Source organism: Otolemur garnettii, unplaced genomic scaffold, assembly GCF_000181295.1.
Source record: "Otolemur garnettii isolate 467f Iridium unplaced genomic scaffold, OtoGar3 scaffold00032, whole genome shotgun sequence".
In the NCBI taxonomy this organism is placed as follows: domain Eukaryota; kingdom Metazoa; phylum Chordata; class Mammalia; order Primates; family Galagidae; genus Otolemur; species Otolemur garnettii.
In genome coordinates, this window is record NW_003852427.1 from 9,218,448 (window position 1) to 9,234,786 (window position 16,339).

Below are 16,339 nucleotides of genomic sequence, written 5' to 3' on the forward strand. Positions count from 1 at the left end.
CTCACATTCAGGCCTGATCTGAAATAGTCTCTCACCCGCCCAGAGAGGCTGGCAGGGCTGCTTTGGTTTCTTTTAGCAGGCGAGGCACAGAGAAGGCCGGGGAGTGGGCAGTGCATGGTGGAAGGCTCTGAGGTCACCGTGCTAGAGAGATTTCTCCTGGTTTGACACTGAGTCTAACGACTTTGGCTTCTGAAGAGTCCAGCTGTGATGGCCAGTGACAGGGACCTTGTGCCAAGGAACAAAAATTTAGCCATAACTGGAAGTGGAGTCAGTGGTATGCTGGCAAATGTTTAACAGCCAGTTTTCTGAGGATGGGGGAAGCCCAAATATGTAGCATTTGCCAAATATCCGTGCCATGGCCGATCTCAAGCTATTACTATGTCACTGAATGCACAATTGTGAAGAGGGGCAGACAGGTGGTTCCACAAACCTGTACCCACTGGCTCCTACAAACCACAGGGCAGCTCCACCACGAGGCTGAGGAGGCTGCAGCTTCACGCCCTCCTGGGCGGGCGTCCTTCCAAGGCCCCCACACTCTGTTCACATGGTCATATGTTTTTGTACAGCTGGCAAAAGTCAAATATACTACAGTTGGTTAAGATTCCTGACTCTTTCTACTCTGATGTCCTTCCCTCTCACTTCCCCTTGTATGGGATGGTTGGAATAGCCATGGACATGTTGTAATTTATTCTCATTCTAAATAAGGATTCTCATTTGTACTTAATTTTGATTTCTAATTTTATTTTCTTTTTCTTAAAGAAGGCCTCAAAGATGATGTAAACTTCAGCTGCAAAACCTAGCTCTACCCTGGGAGTAAATGAGATTGAGATTTATTCCCCAGAAAATATTGGTGATTGTTACTCTGCACCTGTGATCACTGGATGATTTGGCCTAGATTAGCTCCCTAAAACGCCACTCTCATGATGATGTCAATGCTCTGCTCAAAGCTCTCAGGGCTTTCTCTTGATCCCTTAAACTGGCATTCATGGCTCTGTGCAGATTGACCCATCTCCTTTCTGAAAATACTTCTTTATTCCCTGTGTATCCCCTAAATAAAACTTTCTTTCCCTGTGTCTTTGTCTAGGTTATTACCCCCGCCTGGATCAGTTTTTCCCTGTCCTCTCTCTTGGACTTTGCCAGATGCTTTTTGAGATGATCATGTGGGTTCTTACCTGTTACCCTATTAATAAGGTGTATTACATTACTTGATTTATAGATGCTAAACCAATCTTACATCCCTGCGATAAATCCCACTTGATTGTTGTGTATGGTCCTTTTTACATGTTGATGGATTTAGTTTGCTAGTATTTCTTTCATAATTTTTATATTTATATTCATAAGAGATGTAGATCTATAGTTTTCTTGCAATGCTTTTGTCTGGTTTTGATATCAGGGTAATGCTGGCTTCACAGAATAAGTTGAGAATTCCTCCCCCTTCTATTTTTTGGATGAGTTTGTGAAGTATTAATTATTGTTTAAAGGTTTGGTAGAATTCACCAGCAAAGCCAACTTGACCTGAGGCATTTATTTGTGGGAAGTTTTAAAGTGATAAATTCTCTTCTGGTTATAGGTCTATTCAGATTTTCTGTTTTGTTTCATTTTTCTTTTTTAACCAGTTTTGGTAGTTTATATTTTTCTAGAAATTTTTCTGGTTCATCTATGTTATCTAATCTGTTGGCATATGCTTGTAGTATTCCTTTATAGTCTTCTTGTCTCTGTAGGGCTGGTAATGATGTACCCCCTCTTGTTTCTGCTTTAGTTATTTGGGTCTTCTCGCTTTTTTTTTTCTTTGTCAGCTAAACGTTTGGCAATTTTGTTGATCTTTTCAAAGAACGATTTTTGATTTTGTTGATCTTGTATACTTTTCTGTTCCCTTTCCCTTATTTTCACTCAGTATTTCCTTTCTGCTGCTTGCTTTGGGTTTACTTTCCTCTTCTTTTTCTAGAAGAAAGTACTGGAAACAACTCTAAAATGATGTAACACAATAGTAATGTTCCCAGGGGATTGATAGATGCCTCAAAGCTAAAATACATTCTAAGATTCCAGCTATACCCATGCAGATTACTAAAAGGTGCCAGAAGTGGTCAGTGGCTCCCATCCCCATCGCCTACCTCCAAGCTACTTAAAAGAAAATGGACATATAGGAGGAATTCAAAATTCTCTGTGTCCTTTCACATCCTCTACTCCAGGGTGGTATGACCCTCTAACAGGGTAGGAGACGTCAGAAGCACTTGTGGGATTGGGAGTGGGCTGTCAAAAGGGAAGTCTGGCCCCAGCCCTTGGTAGGATATTCACTGAGCTGCAGAAGTCATGGGCCGTCTTGCTGCTGTGGCAGAGGGAAGGGCGGTGAGGGTGACTGGGCTGCACACTACACGGAGCCTGGGTGTGGTTGTGAACATGGAGTCTGGTCTGCTGCTTGCTTCTTTCCAGGGACTGGGGCTGGCTGGAGAGCCCCAGGGTGGCAGGGGAGGGGCACGGGCAGTGCAGTGGCCACAGAGCAGCTTCCCATGAGTGTTTCCTGTGGGTCATGGGAGGTGCAAGGGCTCAAGCTGCCCTGACAGCCCCGTCTGGTGGGGAAGGGGACCTGAGCAGCAGAGACTGTCTGGAGGAAGAGGTCACAGGGTCAGCCAGGGAGCTACAGTGTGGGGAGCAGCTCCCTGTAAGAAACTACGAGTGTGTTCCCTATGGGGGGCATTCGGGGCCCTGATGTAGAGAGAACACAGCTAACCAGGGGTGTCCAGAGAGACTGCAAACATGCTTTGCTCCTCCTTTCTCTGTTCACCTCTGCACCCTCCTCTCGGCTGTGGAAGGCCCTGGGCGTGGGGAGAGGAAGAGCGAAGGAAGCCACACCCCAGCTCACTACAGGTGCCCCTGTGGGGTGTCACAGGGGAATGGTGGGATAGGAAAAGAGTATCAAACTGGAAGAGAGAGTGAAGTTGTAAATGGGATGAACACGGCCTTTTCAATACCTGAAGTTGGGATTTAATTCCTGGCTATGGGATCCACTGAAACCTTGCCACGCAGGGGAAGGTAGTGGGTGCCGCCTGTGCTCTGAGCACCCCCAGCCCCTTCAGCACACAGGCAGGTTGTAGAACACAAGTCCTCCTGTGAGGTCTGCGTGCGACTAAGAACATCACACGTGGGGGAGGTTGGCTCCTGCCACACTCATTGTCTGTGCCCGGACTCCACTAACTCAGAGTGACAAACAGGAGCGGCGCAGAACCAGCCTCTCCTTTTTACAGACCGGGAAGCTAAGGCCTGGAGGGGCAGGCCCTTTGCCCAAGATCATATGATCAGGCTGCGTGAAAGGCTCCAGACCTCACAAACCCCTGGAAATTGGGCAACTGTAGGACTTCCTTATCCATTCATCAGAGAGCTCCAATCATCAAAGGACCCATCTTGGGGGCAAAATCAGGGAGAGGATGAAACGTAGATGGTCATTTCCACCATCAGATGTTTCTGGGGGCAAACAACAGTTCCAGCCCAAATGAGGAAGTAGAAATGGCCCATGCTAATGTCTGGAAGCTGCAGAAAATGCTTTCCTTTAATTCTGCTCTTCCAGGAGCCAGATTCATCCATTTAAAACTGCCAATCAACTTTCCAGTAAAGGAAAACATGCACACACCTCTGCACAAATGGCTTTGATTAGGCTTAGCTGTAGGTTTAAGAAAATTTAATCATCTTAACCTGTTTAGTCTTTTTCCCTGATGAAAATCATCAGTCAGATTCCAGCATGAGCCAGTGAGAGCTGAGCTGCTGTCAGCACCGTTGTTTATGTTAATACGTTATAGGCATGAAATGGAGGAAAGTAGAATTATGAGAAAAAGTCCTGAGTGAATTAGGAGAGTAGGGGTCTGTGGCAGGCCCCTGAGGCTGACAGGCAGGGGCTCTGAAAGGACTGTTTATTTATGAGTCTCAGGATAGAACCTCCTTCTACCTGTTAGGAAGGATATTGAGACGCTCGTACAGCTAGGTCATAAGAAGCCCTACAGCCTCTACCTTGACATCTTGAGACATTCACTCTTGGAACCTGACCACCATGCTCCGCAGAAGCCCCACCCCACATCCTGGGTGAGTTCCCAGCCAGCAGCAGACACCAGCTTTCCAGCTTAGGTAAGTTGTCTTAGAAGTGCATCCTCTAACTCTGGTTGACTGTCTCTAGCTGACGAGCCAAGGTGAGCTGCCCCCACCAAGCTCTACCCATTCGGCATATTCACAGACAAAATTAACGATGATTGTTGTTTTAAGCCACTAAGTTTGGCGGTGGTTTATTAAACAGCAGTATAGAACTAGAACACCATCCAGTCACGGGAATGTGTGAGAGGAAGTGCTACCTGGGGTCCCTCCCGGAACCACTGAGATGCTGCCCAGATCATATCCCTGGACCCCTTCCCAGAGAGAAGGAACAGATAGGGCAGCCGTCCAGCCCCTGAGTATGCCTGGTGTGTGTGGCCAGGATGGAAGACAGTGCAGCACCCTACAGGGGTGGGCCGGGGGTATCTGGGGCCCCACTCCATCTGGGCTGGAGGCTGCATGAGAGCCTCATCACTCCCAGAATCTCACATGGAATGTGCCTAAAGCATTTCACAGAGGCCAGGTTAGAACCTGTCTGTTCTGAAAATAGTGGAATCCATTTTTCTTCCTGCACCCATCAGTGACCGTATTTCACCAAAGCAGGATGAAGGATAAAGAGTACTGGTAAGAGCCAGGGAGAAGAAGAGAAAGCTCTTAAAAGAGCTGTCTGGTTTGTGCTCAGCATCTAGGTCTGGGCACAAACTAGACACCTGTTGGCAGGTCTGGGTGGTTTTACAGGCTAATGTGCTCCATAGTGGGTCTGCCAAATGAGGGTTTTAGGTACCTCTGGAATTCTGTGGGTGTTGCTGGTAAGCTCACAGCCAGACTAACTCCATGGCCATTTTTATACTTCACAGGCTCTAGACATTAAAGGAGTACTCCGGGGACAATTTGAAGAGACCTCTTCCCTGGCTGAATAAGCATCCTAGAATTTAAAGTCGCTTCATTCAGTCAAACTCTGTCCACTCTAGGATTCTTTCAAAATATAAATCTTAAAGAAAAAGACAGTTTTAAAAGTTTCCTATTACGTAACATAGTAAGGAATGGGGGGAGGAGGTAACCTGTTTTTAGTCTTTAACACTTTAGTAAGAATTAGTTTATTCATTTTATTTTTCTAGCCAGGGGAGGGGAAAAGCAATGATGAGAATGAAGTACATTTGAGGATAAGTGAGAATTACTGAAAAAAAAAAAATAGAAAATGGAGAGTGATGTCTTAGAAAAAGATAACTAACAGTCCAAATTTGCTGCAGTCTAGATTTGAGGCAGGGAATGCTTTATATTTTTGCCCAAAGTATCTGTGGGAGGACTTCCATTTCTGGAGCAATGGGGCCTTAAGTACACTGAACAACTTTTCAAATGAAAGCAATGACAAGTAAGAAAAATATTTTAAAATTATAATACATTACTAAGTTGATAAGAAAGTAGGAAGTCACAGAGGCTGAAACTGAATAGAGGGTGTGGACACAGTGTGGTGAAGCACAATGCTAGATTTTGTTCCAGGATCTTCCAACTTCTGGTGACCTTAAGCCTCCGTGTTGATGTTGGGCTGAGAATAGGAGAAGATAATTAAATACTTGGGCCTGCCCAAAGAAACAGTACAATAAAAAGACCCCTGCATAAAGCTTGCCTCAGTGGCTATCCCTGCAATATAAAAGTGACAAGGAAATAAATCTTGATACAAAGAAGAGAGAGTAGGGACAAGTTTGCCACATGTAGATGGAAAAAAGAAATACCTTGCCTGAGAATACTTCACCAAAACCTGATTTTCACATAGATCTGAGATACAAATTCATATATAGTCTGAAATCCTTAAGCAGAGAATTTAATGTGAAATAGTCCTGAGTTGGTGCTTTCCACAAATGACTGACAGAAACAAAGACGAATCATCCTGGACAGAAGGCAAGTTCAGCCCAGGTGTCAAAGATTTCCTGTAGATGCAAAGTTCCAAAGAACATTTCAGTTCAAGTCAAGAATCATAAAATCATAGCAGGGTACCTCCTTCATGTTTACATAGATAGAACTGGAAAATGTTCCTCTTAGCAAAGTATCACAAGAATGGAAGAAAAAGTATCCAATGTACACAGCCCTATTATGAAACTAATTTATAGTTCTCCAATGAAAGCTACAAGTTTATTCTAGCCTAAGAATATAGGGAGAGGGTAGGGAGGGAAGGGGAGATGGGCGGATGGGTGGTGGGAGGGTGACTGGAAAGATCACCTATGTGGTCTGTCTAACAAGGGTACAAGTGAACTTTTCTAGAACTAGAGTATAAATGTTTTAACACAATAACTAAGTAAATGACATAAAGTCTATGTTAACCAGTTTGATGAAAATATTTCAAATTGTATATGAAAATACTACACTGTACCCCATGTTTGCATTAATGTATACAGCTACCATTTAATTAAAAAAAATCATAGAAGGGAATAAGGCATCATGAATAAGAACCAACAGAAACAAGAGGCTATAGAATTAGACCTACAAAACTTTAGATTTTAAAATAATCAGACATGGAAAATAATTATCTTATTGTGTTCTAAAAAATGAAAAATATTTTAAAATATGAGCACAGAACAGGATACTATCTTGAAAATGCATAGTTGTAAAAGAATCATAAAGAAAAAAATTAAAAGAATCATAAAGAACTTCTAAATGAAAAATTTAGTGAATGAATTTATAATAGATTAGACACAGCTGAAGAGAAAATCAATAAACTGATAAGTCTTAAGAAGTCATCCAGTATGCAGAGATGCTGCCGGGAGATAAAGATAGGAACAAAAAAGCAAGGTTATAAGACATGAAGGATAGAGTGTGAAGATCTAACACACATGTTTGGGGGTCCAGAAGGAAATGATTGGAGAATGAATGGGGAAGAGGCAGTGTTCAAAGAAATAATGACTGACATTTTCCCAGAATTGCTAAAAGACATCAAAACTCAGATCTAAAAAGCGTAACAAATCACAAACAAGAAAAATGGAAATTCACAACCATTATACGTTTTGATGAAACTATCAAAGACACATTACTTTTAAGTACACATACATTTTACTATTCCTTACGTATGTGCTTATATTAATATAGTTTTTTGTATGTCTGACATATTTCACAGTCAGATTTTTTTTTTCAATAATTTATGCATTTCTGAAAGGAAGAGATGTAGCTAAATTGAGGTGCCTGCAAGCTATCTTTGAATTCACCAGTGGCGCACTGGGAGCAGTCTGATGTACAGGAAGGACTTCAACTTGAAATTAGGAAGACTTACCTTCCAAGCCCAGTCTGTTGCTTCCCAGCTATGTGATACTTAGAAAGTTATTCTATCTCTCTTAATATATTTCCTTCTCTATAAAATGAGGATGATATTCCCTCTTTGGAGAGGTGGGGGCATAGCATAAATTTCAAAGAGTTCTTGGGCAGAGGAGACCATAGTGATGTCTCTTTTCCCCAAAGGGAGTGTGAGCTGTCCCAACGCAGCCCCTTAGGAGAGCTTCACAGCCTGTTTCTCTTTTCTATCAAGCAAATTGGTCCTGTCCTCAAACTTTGATAAAAATTATGACCATACGACCATGTACTTAGCACTTGTTGGGGGCCAGGCACATTGCTGGACATCGTATATACTTTTTCTCACTTTTTTTTTTTGCAAGAGACTTGCAAAGGAGGATCTTATTTAAATGAAGAAACTGAAGGCCGGAAAGGTTAAGTCACTTCCCCCAAATCACTTAACTACACATTGGACAAATTACGGAGTGTCTCTGAACTTACGATTTTTCATCTGATTATGGGACTCAAAACCCCTATACACCCCCCAGAGTGAATATAGGATTGAGTGTGATTGGCCAATGTGAGCTGGTGTAGAAATTCCAGCTGCTGACTCAATGTCTCACCTTCACCCACTTCTGGTTTCTTTTTCCCAAGTTTTCCAGCTCCGGCTGACCTAGGTGAGAATCCAGCCCTTTCTTTCCTCCTGCTCAGGGCCAGGCCATGGCTTAGAAGACGCTGGGTTCCCAGAGATGGCTCAGCTGTGTGCCTACCATAGGCCTCCTGCCTGGCACCCCCCTTTTTTTCCATGATGGAGATCTATGACTGCTGGTCCTGAGATTCCAGAAAGCTGCTTCTGAGCAATGTGAAAATCTGCCACAGAGCAATTCCCACTGTGTCAGCCCGGCTCCTGGATTCATAGGCCATAGACAGAAGCCCCAGGACACTATTTCTGGGTGACACCTTGGTCTCTTGGGCGCTGTCCTCACATGGACACCCAAAATGCCCCTTGGTGGCTTCTCTGTTGGCTCTCTTGTTTGCAGCTGTTTTCTAGAAAGGACTGGAAAGATATTTCTGGGTAGACATGAAATGGGCTACACTTTAGGTCAGTGGGTTTGTCTTTGCAGGAGGTAGAAGGGAGTTTAGGAGGTAAAAGGGAGTTGGAGGTGAAAGGGAATTGGGTGGATAGGAGGTATGGGGGTGGAAGGGAATCTGGGGGTATGCAAGGGAGTATGGGGTGGCAGGAAGCCAACAGAGCAAGTCCTCTCCCTAGCAGCTCTGGCGGTGAGCCCCGGTGCTGTGGAGGGATCTGGCTTCTCCCTGGAGTCCCAGGTTCCTCCATTCCCTGAAATTTGGAGGTTATCTCTCACCACATTGGTGTCCTTCTTGCCCTGAGGTGTCTCTGCTAATGGAGAGGACCCACGAGTTTGGCTGGAGTGAGTGTAGGAAGCTACATTCTAGGAGTGAGTCCGTTCAACTTGGCTCTGTCCTTGGGACTATGGTGACCTGATAATAGTGACAGCAATGCTTGCCTTCTCCTGAGCAGTTGCTCCAAGGAGGATGTTATGCTGGGACCTGACAGTCCTGAGAGGAAAGTATGGTTTTGTTCCTACCTAGAGCTGACTCCAAAGCTAACAGGGGAAAAAACCATCTAAGGTCAACATAAGGGGCCTAATCAGAATTTGAACTAAAAGGCCACACTCTTAGTCATTTCTCAATCCTACCTTTTGGTAAGGGGGGTGGGGAACAGCTATTCATCCAGGTCTGCTTTCATTATGTTTAGAAAGATCAGAAAGACATTCTTTAAAGTTTAGAAATCTGTGCTTAAAGAATACCAAAAGGTATGAAGAAAGTCACAGAAACATCTGTCTCACCACGGAGTGCACAGCCTGGCATAGCTGAGGCCACTAGGAGCAGAGCCCCGGCCATGTTGGAAGAGAGGACTGTGGCTGCCCCTGGGACTTCCCAGCAGGGATCTGGATCCTCAGCGTATGCTGTGAGAAGACACATCAGGTAGCCCAGAGCCCTGCACGTGACACACTGCCTGAGCCAGGGCTGCTACTGGGGTGCTGCAGAGCGAGGCTGCTGGCTGGAGTATGCTGGTGGTCAGGTGAGGCCTCCTGGAGAGAGGCAGTGAGAGGAGGGCTGTCAGGGTGGAGAGGGGGAAAGGGAAGGACCATCAGGCAGAGACACCAAGAACCTTCTGGGGTGGTGTGGGAAAGCGTCTGCAAATTTGTTGGGCCCCACCAGGTAAGGGAGTGGCCGAGAGCAGGGCTGGCATATCTGTAGACATCTTGCATCAGAGCAGGAGGGACACCCAGTGACCACATAGACTTGGCAAGCGGAGAAAAGGAAGCATGCAGATGTGGCCCTAATAGTCCTGGCATGGCCAGAGGCCAGACAAGGCAAGGAGCAGCCACAGCTGATAGCAGCACTGGAAAGATGCAGCTGGAGGAAGGGACAGGGACCCTCCAACTCAAGAGAAGGGGTGGGGAGTGCTAGGGAGACTGGGAATTGGTTGAGAAAGTCTGATAGAGACTAGGTCTTTTATGGTGGGGTCCGAGGGCTGCCAGCCATCCATAGATGGACACAGGTTCAAGAGCAAAGCTGTGCTGGGAAATAGAGAAAGACACGACTCTGTCCACTGGAGTCTGAATGTGCATATCCATGCTGCACTCTCTGCTTTGAGCTGGGTCCCCAACCCTCTTACATCTGGGGATCTAAGTCACAGCAGGTGAAACAGCTCACCCAAGGCCACAATGAGTGGCTGGGCTGGGATCTGAGCTCCCATCTGACTCCAAAGTCCATGCCCATCCACTTGGTCTCACTGTCAGTGGCCTGTTGCCTGGGGGTCCTGGGACAGCGTGTCAGCTGCATTCCCAGCAAACAGATCCGTGACCCCAGAGAAGTGCCCCAGCTATGCCTGAAACCTGGTTTCCAGCCACTCAGCACCACCCCATGTGGACAGAGCTGGAAAATGGGGCTACAGGAAGCAACACTGTATGGCCCTTTCCTCCCCTCCCAGCACTTATCTCCAGAGGCAGCTCTAGGGGTAGGCCCTGTGCACAAAAACATGAAGATTATCTGTCATCTGAAAAGCTGAAAACATGGTGGAGAAATCTTGATGAGCTGATCACGGAAGATGATGCAAACCCCCCACCTTTGGTGCAGACATCTCCAGCCAAAAGACACCACCTCCAGATGTGGTGCCCTCTAAAAATAGCATGTGGAGTCATCTCCCCGGGTTAATTGTTCTAAGTGGTCCCTCAGTGCCATCTGGAAGTGGGTCTCCTCAGTGTACCAGGACGTTGCCCCAATTATCTGTGCAACTGCTCTTCAACGCTGGCCCCACAACAGAGGGATGGCAGCTGTCTCTGCTTACCCTACCCCACCCTGGCCGGCACCCGCTCTGCCTCTGACGAGGCCGCTGCGCGGTCCCTGCCAAAGGAAGCCGTTCCCCTGGAAGAAGATCCCGGGAGCTTCCGGAGGCAAGGGTCTGGCAGAACGAGCAATTTCCCTTCATCCCCGCTTCCCCGTGCGCCACAGGAAGGCAATTAGAGCAGTCGAGGATGGGGCATGCTTTCTTCTTCACTGCCAGGTCACGCCACTGGCAGATGCTGCCTCCTCTGAGCCTATAGCATCCGCTCTGGGATGGCTTTCTTGCCAGCACCTCTGGCACCCAGAACAGGAGATGTATGTGTGTGCCCATTTCTCCCGGGGCTGTGGGCAAGATAGGGCACTGTCCACTGCAAGTGGGTCTGGTTCTGCCTTGAGCTGTGTGGCTGACCCCAGCTGGTGTGAGACCTGGTTTGGGACCTCTAAGTACGTTGGCCTCTGAGTTGGTGGGCTGGTCTCCCTGCTCTGTGCCCCAGTCATTTCTGGGGAGCACAAGATGGCAAAGCCCTCAGAGGTCACCAGGCTCATGTTGAAGTGCTAGGAGGGCTTGTGGGTGCCTGGAAGGGGCCTCCCCAGAGTGAGAAGATCCAGGTCAAAGGCTTTCAGCTGCATACAAGAGGAGGGAGGATGTAGTTCCTGGTGGTGGCCCAGCCTGTCTTGAGGAGATGATGAGGAGAGGCAGAAGGTCCTCCAGGGAAGCAGGGAGTGCAGACTGCTAAGATGGCCCACAGTTAGAACGACAGAATATTGGAAACAGAGGTCTCTCAATGTACCAGGTGGTTGTCCCAATTACATCTGTAAGCATCTTTGATTGAAAAGAATGTCACTGCAGTTTCAGGAACCAGTGCTCAAAGAGAAAAAGTGGTGCACACACTGTCACCCAGCAAGCAAGAGGAAGAGCTGGATGTGACCAGCCCTGAGGTACATCCCCTGTCTCCCCATGGCTGCCTCTCTTCCCTGAAGGCCTAGGTCTCCAGAGAGAGCCAAGCCAGCAGCCCTGTGGCCTGGAGATCGGGCTGCTGCTCTCCTGAGAAGAGCTGTCCTGGCCATGGAGAGGCCACATTTGGAAGTGGAAAAGACCGCTGGAGTTGTCAGGGCTTTGGGGAGCTCCACCCTATCTCCCTTTCAGGAGCCTTTTCACAACAACAATGGAGCAGCGGGAACTCCAGGGTTCAGCAATATTCCTGCAAACATTCCTGTGCTAGCAGGCCCTCCTCTCAGAGCAGGGGAGAGGAGATGACCGCTGCCAGACTGGTGAGCACAAGAAGACTGGTGTGGCGGCAGAAGGCTCCCTGTGTAGGTCCACTTTGTCTCTGCGACTTTGCACATGCTGCTCTCTTGCCTTCAGCGTCCTCCCATCCCTTCTCTTCCAGGAAAACTTCTGTTCAGCCTGCGGAACTCAGCCCGAGCTTCACCTTCCTCAGTACTTTATTTACATTGCCCTCAGAGCCCCCTTATACACACACACTGCACACACACACTGCAAACATGCCACACACGCGGCACACACGTGCCCGCCACACACACAGCCCACACGCACACACACAACACACATGCACACACATGGCACACACAGCACATATGCACACACACAGCACACTGGGCCTCCCTCTGCAGGACACTACCTGCCTCCCACCTAGATCGCAAACACCTTGAAGTAAGTGAACAGTCACTGCAGCGTATTGTTTGTCCCAAAGTAGATGCTCTGTAAATGTTTGTGAATGAATATCTGGGAGCCAAAGAGGGAATCCACAGTGAGCAGCTCCATCATCCTTTCCCTCTGGGAGCAACACAGTCTTGAACTTGAATTGTGGCCAAGGGCTTCCCTGTGATTCAAGGAGGAGCTTCCTGCTGGTGAAGGAGAAGGGATTAACTCCGGGTGGTGGTTACCTGCTCTGTGCTGAGTTTAGGGGGTAGGAAGTCAGTAAGGCACAGGCCCTGTCCTTAGGGAATGCAGTCTGCTAGGGTGGATAGGAGCTGGACTGACATAAGCACCTACCAAGCAATAAGTGGTGACCATCACAGACAGTTGTAATGTCAGGGAACTCTGAGTAGGAAGAGTCCCCTACTGGGGGTGGCTATAGGGACTGTTCTCCAGAGGAGGAGGTGCAGGCAGAGTTTCAGGTAGGTAAAAGGGAAGGGTATTGCAAGTGGAGGAAAGAGCAGGGCCAGAGGCAGGGAGGCAGGAGCCTGCACAGCAGTCTAGAGTCAAGGAAGGGGTGCAAAGTCAGAGCATCCTGGAGCGGAGTGGGAGAAAGATGAAGGCGGTGTCCTGCAACTGCCAGGGCTGGAGAGCCCCTTGCCTCCCAGCCCTTCTCTGCAGTGCAGAAGTCAGGCTGGTGAGGCCAGGATGCCTACCAGGAGACTGGGCCACTGGTAGGGGGGCTTCAAGTGTCCTGATCCAAGGTGTTTAAATCCTACCCAGTAGGCCACAGGCACCTTCACACAGGGTAGAAGTGCAGGCTGGATGAGCAGGAAAGCTGAAGGCTTGCGTCCCCTCTGCAGTGCCATGTGGCTTGGCAGGCCTCTGTGCCCACACACCTGTGCCTCTCAGCTGCCATCATGCCTTGACTTAGTCATTGCTTCTTTGGGTAAAGGCATTGCCTCCTCTTAGGATGCCAGCTCTCTCAGAAAGGGTAACACATTAGGCCTCAAATATGTCAGCATGGGTCAGTGCAGGACCACAGAGACTCAAGCCAGCATGAGGGTCCTCAGAGGGTGGGTGGGGCCAAGCAGAAGGACACCAGTACCCGCATTGCCCTACAGGGAACCTGGGCCTCTGTGCTTGCCTGGGGTGTAGGACTCTTCCGCTGATTTCAGCTACCACTCCATCAGCCACAAATGGATAGGGTCTGGCTGCAGGCGAAGGCCTCTGTGAGTAAATAACCATGTGACCTCTATTCCTATATAGCCTCTGCAGCCCCCCAAAGGATACTGTGGAGCTCTGTACTGACACAGAATCCTTCCACAAAATATTTAATGAAAAAACAGGTCATTCAGTGACACATATGTACCGAACATTTTTGTAAAACAAAATAGAAAAAAACATCTAGTCTAGAGGTGCTTATAGGTATCTCTGAGAGCACAGAAACACTGGATGGAGCTGTGGCCAGTCTTGTCACAGTGGTTATCTCTGGGGAGGGGACTGGAATTGTCAAGGGGACATGCATGTCTCACTATGCATGTTTCTACACTATAAAGTTTACATTTAATTTAAGATAATATCAATTAACACCCTGAGGACAAAAACATCTACCATGCCCACCTCAGGACTCAGCATATCTAAGCCAGAACACCTGCCCATGTGAGCTGGGCTCCAAACCCAGCTTCCTCATTTGCCCCTGAGGGAGGGAAAAAGCTGAACCCCTCTCTCCCCACCTGGAAATGGAAGCGATGGTGATAATGACCTCTCTGCCTTTCCTTTTTGGCTCATCTTAGATGTCGTGGTCTTGTGCAGGCTTTGTGGGTGACCAAAGATCCAGATGCTTCTGGGTGGCTGCCAAGGATGGTTCCTGCAGAACCAGGAGTCCTCTCCACACTGAGGACTCAGGCGGGGCAGGTGGCCCCTCAGGAGCAGTCACAGATACTGTCCACAAGGCTGCCCCTTTGCTACTCTGCTATGGCGGTGGGCTCTGAGGCTTTGGGGTCAACCTGGCTTTGACCCTGTCACTGTTGCTTTGTATCTACGACATACTGGGTCCCATACAACCTCAGTCTTCTCTTTGTAAAAGGGAGAAATTAATACCTACCTTGAAAGAGGACTCTGAGGCTTAGATAAGAGACTACGTGGACATGCAAAACACAGTGGCATCCATGCACACTTGTGCCCCAACCTCCCTCCCCATTGCTGCTTAGGGGACAGCCTTATTCCACCTGGTGGCCCCAGTAGGTCCAGAGTCCATGGCAGCTCCCCCAGAATGCCACCAGCCATCATCACCTGTGTTGGGTTTGGGGGTTCATTCTAGCACATCATTCCCCCAGGATACCCTCTGCTTTGCTGTAGAATGGAACTCACAAGCCTTCACCCCACTCACATGTCCTGAGGGGCACACCTGCACCAGAAGTGGGGGGGGGTGCCACAGCATAAACTGTAGGTCTCGCCTGGGAAGAGTGGGGAACAGCACAGGTGACTCCACGCAGTGCATACAGCAGCGTCTGTAGGGACACCGGGCCGCACCTGGACTTTGCTCTGTTCCCCCTAAGTGTGTTACCACCACCAAGTAGGTGAGGTCAATTGTGGGTCCCAGCCCTGACCCCCCCCCTCCTTACTACTGAGAGGAAATGCAAGTGATCAGTGATCAGGACGCAACAAATGCCGTTCAAACTTATGCAGGGCTGGGGGTTGGGTGGAGTGGGGGTGGGATTCAGCTGGGGCCAGGCCCCTCCCTCGAGTTGCCTAACAAGAGGTGCCCAGAGCTGCTCCTTTTCAGGAGTGCTCCTTGTCCTCTAGTCTGTAGAAACAAGCTTCAGTCTCCTTTTTTCCCCTGGTGCTTTCCACAGCCGACCCCTCACCCCCGCCCATTTTCTGGCCAAATTGTTCCTTGCTTTATCTTTGACCTCCACTGCAAACCAGGCTCATTCTGACAAGGCTTTGAAGTCAAGTGCCTGTGTCTCCCACTCTGGGGCTGGGCAGAGTCCAGCTGGACTCAGGCTGAATTCAGAGCAGAGGTTGGGGTGCACGTGGCTGGAGGCAGGGGCAGGGCAGGCCCCCAGCCTGTTGGTTGTGCTGGGCCTGGAAGGTAAAAGCTGGGAGGGAGGGGGCAGGGCTGGGGCAAGCAGAATTGGAGACAGGCGTGGTGACCAAGAAGGAATGGGACAGCGACAGGGCTTCTCCTAGCATGATGGGGGAGATTCCTGGGCAGCAACTATACTAGGATACCACAAAGTAGGTGTAGGGATCTACTGCCCAGGTGACAGGTACTGACCCTCACAGTGGTCCTCAGACTTGAGTGCCTCAGACTCTCCTGAAGGGCTTGTTAAAAGAGTTTCTGAGACCATAGGTCCTGGGTAGGGCAAGTTCCCAGGAAATGCTGATGCTGCAGGTCTGGGGACCTCACTCCAAGACCACTGCCTCAAGTCAGTTGCCTGGATGTCTCTTCAGAAGCTGAAGAGCCAGGCTGAGTATGCTAAAGGAAGCCAGAGTGTCTCAAGTTCACTTGTCAGGGTTAGCTACGGGAGCTATAACACTGGTTGAGCTTTTATTAGGTCACAGTCAGTTTACCTATATTATCTTAATAAATCGTTTACAAGGGCCTTGTAAAATGGGATCATCGCACCCATTTTAGAGAAGGATAAACTGAGACTCACAGAGTCCAGTGATTCCCAAGTCACCTGCTGGCAAGTGGTAGGACCAGGATTTGAACCCAGGCACTCTGGCTCCAGAGCCCATGTGCTAGGCCACAGCACTCCCTGTTCTCTCAGGACAGACAGGTAAACAGCTGGTCAGCTGAGTCTGGAGAAGTCCTTGTGCATGGAAGGGTCAGAGCAGGGCTGCCTCTGTTCCCTGATGCTCTTGGCCCCAGTCAGGGCCCTCCCACACCCCCCTGCTGGACCCTGCCAAGCAGAGGGCTGGGCGTGCCCCCAGAGGGGAACAATTCTCTGAGGAACAGGGCTG